The sequence below is a fragment of the Mesoplodon densirostris genome, chromosome 7 (genome assembly GCF_025265405.1).
Source record: "Mesoplodon densirostris isolate mMesDen1 chromosome 7, mMesDen1 primary haplotype, whole genome shotgun sequence".
Taxonomy (NCBI): Eukaryota; Metazoa; Chordata; class Mammalia; order Artiodactyla; family Ziphiidae; genus Mesoplodon; species Mesoplodon densirostris.
Window position 1 is genome coordinate 64,774,475 of NC_082667.1, and position 6,000 is coordinate 64,780,474.

Consider the following 6,000-nt stretch of genomic DNA (forward strand, 5'->3'; position numbering starts at 1 on the left):
AGCTGCAGAGCAGCCCGGGCGCGTCCAGGGGCTCGCACAGAGCCCACTCCCAGGACCGCTCGGACTTCGGGCTCCTCGTCGCACACCACAGCTCTGCACTTCCCCAGACCCTCGGCTCCATGCTCCCCACCCCTAACTGCGCGCCCCAGCGGAGCCGGGAAGTAGGGCTAGCCACGAGCGTCCGGAGGGCAGCCCCCAACAGCCCAGCTCGTCTGCGCCTTCAGAGGCCCCCGAACGCAAACACCCCCAGGGCTGGAACACCTCCGGGGCGAGGAGTGGTGAATAGCGGGAAAAGGGCTAGGACTGCAGCGGCAGGGCAGGGCGCGGCAGAGGCAGAGCCGGAACCGGTGGCCCTCCTGTCCGCCACCCGGCCTGGAGCAAGGGCACTGGGGCGGGCAAGCAAGCAACCTCCCGGCGAGAAGACGGGCAGGGAAAGCCGGGGCGGCGGCCCGGACGCACTTACCTCTGCGCTCCCCAGCCAGGCTGGGCGCTCGCACGGATGGGGGCTTGACTGCAGCCGCGCAGCCCGGAGGAGGAGCCGCTCCGGCAGAGAGGGCGGTCGGCGGGCGGGTATCCGCGCCCAGGGCTGCGGCCGGGCTGGAGGGAGAGAGAATGGAGGGAGCACAGATTTGAGTGGAGGGGGGCGTGGAGGAGGTGTGCCTCCACCCGAGACAGAAAGGGTGGGCTGCTGGAGCCTGGCGGAGGGGGTGTGCTCGGAGGCTCAGGAGGGAACAAGAAAACCGCGCCGAGAGTGCGCAAAGGGGGAAGGGAGGGCGCTGGGGATGGGAAGACGGGGCTCGGGGGCAGGATGAGGAGTTGGCCCTCAAACTGGACTGGCCCTCACCTCGGACCATCCGACCAAGAATTGTCTGGGTCTGGAGCAAAGCACAAGGGGGTCTGAAACTTTATGTCATTTTCTCATACACACGTGACCCCCCCCTGAAGTCCAGATGGTTTCAATCACTGGAGGAAAAAAACGGCTCTGCTGGTATGCATGAAAAGCCGGAGCTGGGAGAGTCTGGGAAAAGCTGCCTGTACAGCCCGCCTGCCTTCAAACTAACCGATGAGCTCTCTCCGCTCTCCCAGCGCTAGGCTGGGGGAGCCCTGCAAAACCCAAAAAGACGCTAAAAGAAGCTACATTTGGTAGTGCAGGAGTAGCGGAAGAACTCTGAAAGCACTAGGGTTCCAAGGCGTCTGGTCTGAACCGAAAGTTCTAAGGGCATTCTGAGAATTTGTTTTAAATACTCCATTAGCTTGCAAAACCAAAAACTGGAAAAGGGTGTCATTAAAGAAAAAGCAATGTAATACTAGCAGTGAGAATCTGTGATTTATTAGTGGAATTCTTTTTTTTTTTTTTTTTTTTTTTTTTGCGGTACGAGGGCCTCTCACTGCCGTGGCCTCTCCCGTTGCAGAGCACAGGCTCCGGACGCGCAGGCCCAGCGGCCATGGCTCACGGGCCCAGCTGCTCCACTGCATGTGGGATCTTCCCGGACCGGGGCACGAACTCGTGTCCCCTGCATCGGCAGATGGACTCTCACCCACTGCGCCACCAGGGAAACCCTATTAGTGGAATTCTTAAAGAAATTGTTAACTCAGTATGACTATCCACTTGGAAAAGAATAATGAAAATCACTTAAAATCGAAACCCATACATACTTGGTGGGATGTTAGGAAGCCATATAGCCCAATTTCTCATCCCATAAATCACTATAAATAGAACTTAATGCTGAAATGCATAAAATTGACTTTCACAAACCTAGTTACATTTTGTAGGAGCAAACGTATATGAATGACCATACCTGGTTCGGGAAGATCCCACATGCCGCAGAGCAACTAAGCCCGTGCACCACAACTACTGAGCCTGCGCTCTAGAGCCCGCAAGCCACAACTACGGAGCCCGTGTGCTACAACTACTGAAGCCTGCGCACCCTAGACCCCGTGCTCCTCAACAAGAGAAGCCACCACAATGAGAAGTCTGCACACCACAACGAAGAGTAACCCCCACTTGCCACAGCTAGAGAAAGCCTGCACTGCCAAAAATAAATAAATAAATAAATTAAATAAATAAATAAAATTTCTTTTTTTAAAAAAAGAATGACCATAAACAGGCTCTAAGGCCAACACATGTTTCCAAAGCCCAAGCCAATTCAACTGTCACATACCCTAAAGAAGTACTTACTCAGCTGCAGGGCAAGCATCAAAAATAATGGGGGGAAAAATAGGGAGTTTAAGATATTGATACATCTTGAAGATAATTTAACTTGTTCTTGATCCAACAGGAAAAGGGGCAAGAACCAAACTGATAGCCTATTGTTCCTTTGCCAAAAAAGGATATTAACATGAATTACTAGTATTAATGCTTTATCTCAATAAAATTGGTGCCAGAGCATATGTTTGGCCTTTCTAGCAGAAGGCCTTACATAGTTGTCTATGTGCGAAAAATATGTCCGTCTTTGGTAAAGTGAATTGGTTCTACATAAGGAAAACCCAAGATTTTCATTTCTCTACTGGAAAACACAGGAGAAAACTTGAAACTAGGCAAATCAAAACAAGCTTTACTCCAAACTCCAAAAGTTCACTGACATGCTTGAACCCTTCAGGAGACTTGGGCTATCTGGATGGACTGAGCCTTCTTCAGTCTTCTCCAATCTCAAATTAGGGTGGTTCTACCCTCCACAAGCAACAAGAGAAGTCATGTAGAAGAATCCTCAGGGAACACAAGCCACAAAATTTAACAATGCTCCAGGCAAATTCCACCTGCAGCTCCCAAGCTCTGTACAGAGGTTCTTAAGTTTCCCACTTCCAAAACTATTAAAACTTCTATTAAAGTCTTGTTCTTCTTGTGCGTGACACCTGTGAAGAAAGCCAACTCACTGGAAAGCATCAAGATGTTCTCTCTTCAGACCCAGGACAGTAACTGTTTTCATCTCTGGCAGCTACTGCTGTGCTAAAGTAAGAGAGCAATAATGACATACAAATAGTTGTTCTTTTTGTTTGCCAATGCTTTGCAAATTATGCATCAAACTTTTTTAATTCCTAAGAAAAACCTTCATTAGATATTCTCTTTCAGAAAGAAAAGTAACATCCCTTAGCTTTTCTAAATATAGTTTTGAGTCTAAACTCCACTGATGTCAGTATTAGTTCATCTTAATACTAGCCAAAGATTTATTAGAGACACTGACATCTGAAATGTTTTTAATGCTATTGTAAATGGTATTAATTTAGTGATTTGCATTAACCTAATGTCCACATCACTTGACAAAAAAAGCCAACTATATATAAGGTGCTAAGGGAGGTATAAGCTCTATGAGGACAAGGACTAGGCCTATCTTGCTAAAAACTGTAGCCTATGTGCCTAACACAGTGCCCAGCATGAAAGAGGTGCACAATAAATATATACTATTTGAATAAATGAAAGAGAAACAAAAACACTCCTCATAAGGTTATAATCCGGTAGAGGCATGTGACTTGTAAACAACAGAATGAAATAACATCTTTAGAAAGGATACCAGCAACAAAAAGAGAGGAAGGAATAATTAGCGTTAGCTGGGTTTGGATTTTAATCACAATATATATTCAGAAATGTGCAGAGACTGCTGCAAATAAGAAGCGTTTGTAAGAAGAATTTGGTGTATTTCGTGCCTAATTTAGGGACCTCAGAGATACACTTTCCCATGTCCCCATTATTCAGTCCCCTCAACACAGAGCCAAGACAAGATTTGAGCATAAACATCCTGGCTCTAATTTGGATAGTATGAATGCTGTTCCTTTCATCCTCTCTCATACATCTCCTCCACCCCCAAGCCATTTCCTCTGTACTGTCTTCTGTCAGTCTAATGAAAGTTTCCTAATCTTTAGAAGCAGTAGCTTTGGTTCTCTTTGTGTGGAGAAGTACAATACACTCTGATTACATGGTTATATTCCATACAGATGCCTGGCAACACATCTTATAGCTAAGGGTCTGTTTAATATTTTAACTTTGAAGGACTTATAATTCAACTATTTTGCCATATACCAAAATAGCACTTGATGTCACAGAGATGGGCTTTACTTCCTTTTGCTATTTTAAACCCTGCACTTGAGCGTGGTGAGTAGTTTGGGTTTTCTGGTTCCTGGATTTTGCTTTGGCATTTTTTTTTTTCTTTGAGGAACAAAGGGCTTAAGATTTTCAAGGAAGTCTTTCAGGTGTACAGGTCTAGTACTCATGAAGCACTTATTTCCTCCTAGGTGCTCTGCCTATAATATTATATGTGGTCATTAAAAGGGCAATGGTGGCTTATTTATGCCACATGATCCAAATAACCAGGTTTCTCTAAGGCAGGCAACTGGAAAAGATGGTCGGCCCAGATGACCTTTAAGTTTTCTAGGTCATCCTTTTCCACATATCATTTCCTTTTTTCAAAAATTTTTGTTTTAATAAAAATAGTATGTTTTGTTGAAACAGCTAAACTTAAATACTAAAGACTGAAATCATCCTAAAACAGTTTTTAAAGAAAATAATTACTAATCACTAATCCATAACCTCAACAAGTACTATTTAATCCAATCCTGCTTTCCATTCTCCCTAAATTTAAGTAGAGCCTCATTTCTAAAGCACCCCATATTTACCCTTGGAGTTTTTCCATAAGCTTTAAGACTTTGGGCCAGTTTTGACATAAAACAACCTCTGATCTGTAATCTCCAGGGGCCCAGCACACCTCAGAAATAGCTATCAAGAGTGCAAAGGGATGACCTTGTCACTCCCTTTGGCTTTTTACTTTCCTCTTTCCCAAGCCCCTCAAAAGGCGAATGGGGCTTACTTATATTCACACAGATGTTAACTAAGTCAGTAGTACGAATCCTCGCAACTAGTTTTTGCAGTCAGTAAAGCATAATAGTGTGTACTAGATTACTAATTCCTACATCTCCTAACCCTTCACAATCACATAAGAAACTTGTCAGAAATACAGATTCTGGCTCCAGTCCCAGACCTACAGAATTAGCATCTCCAAATTTAAGAAACACTAGACTAAACTAATTCTAAGATCTTTGTCAGCTCTATGTACGGCAATTTTCCCTTAGAAGAAAGCCCCTCTATCACCACACATTCATACAGGCTTTCTGAAAGGAATCAGCAAGATATTATATGAATTGAAACGGAATATAGTTCTTTCCTTCACAGTAAGCAACATACTGGAGCACAGTTACCTTTACAGCCTAACTTTGAAAAAAAAAAAATCCTTAAACTGAATGCTTTAAAAAATTATTCCTACTATACACTGTTTACAAAAGTTTAAGAAGATTTTAAAAATGAGGAATTGATTGTAGGGGGAAAGAATCACAGAACCCAAAATTGTGTACAAAACTTTTTAACATTGTGACTTAAGAAAACACATTAAAATATATATATATATATACATATATAGGTAAGATATATACCTGGTTTAAAAACTTCAAAAACAGTATAAAAGGATATATTAAAATGTCTTCCTTCCCACTCTTGACCTCCAGTTCCTCTCTCTTCAGGCAATCACTGGAGTTTCTTGTATATTTTTTCAGAAATGTTCAAAGGGAATGCAAAATTATTTATGTGTGCATAATACATTTTTGAGAGGAGAGGTTCATATACTGTAACAGATTTTCAAAGAGGTTCATAATCTCAAAAAAGGTAAAAATCACCATTCTACAGCAAGGCTAAGGGTTCAAGTTCTACCCCAGTGTATTGGTAGGATTAGCAGAATTCAACTTTCAGTTTGCTTGTGAATATTACTATGCACAATTCCAGACTACAAAATAGCTTCAGCAAGCAATGTTGGTTAACGTACAGATATGGTTTTAAAATATCACATCTGTTTGTAAATAACCTCCTGATTTTATGTTTTTCTCAAACAATCCCTCCAATAAATAGTTCCTCCTGTTGACTGACAGACAACGAAAATCTGTAAGAAATTTCTGGCATATACATATACAAAAACAGTAGATACTTTTCTCTCACAACCTGAAAATTTTCTATTAGGATAA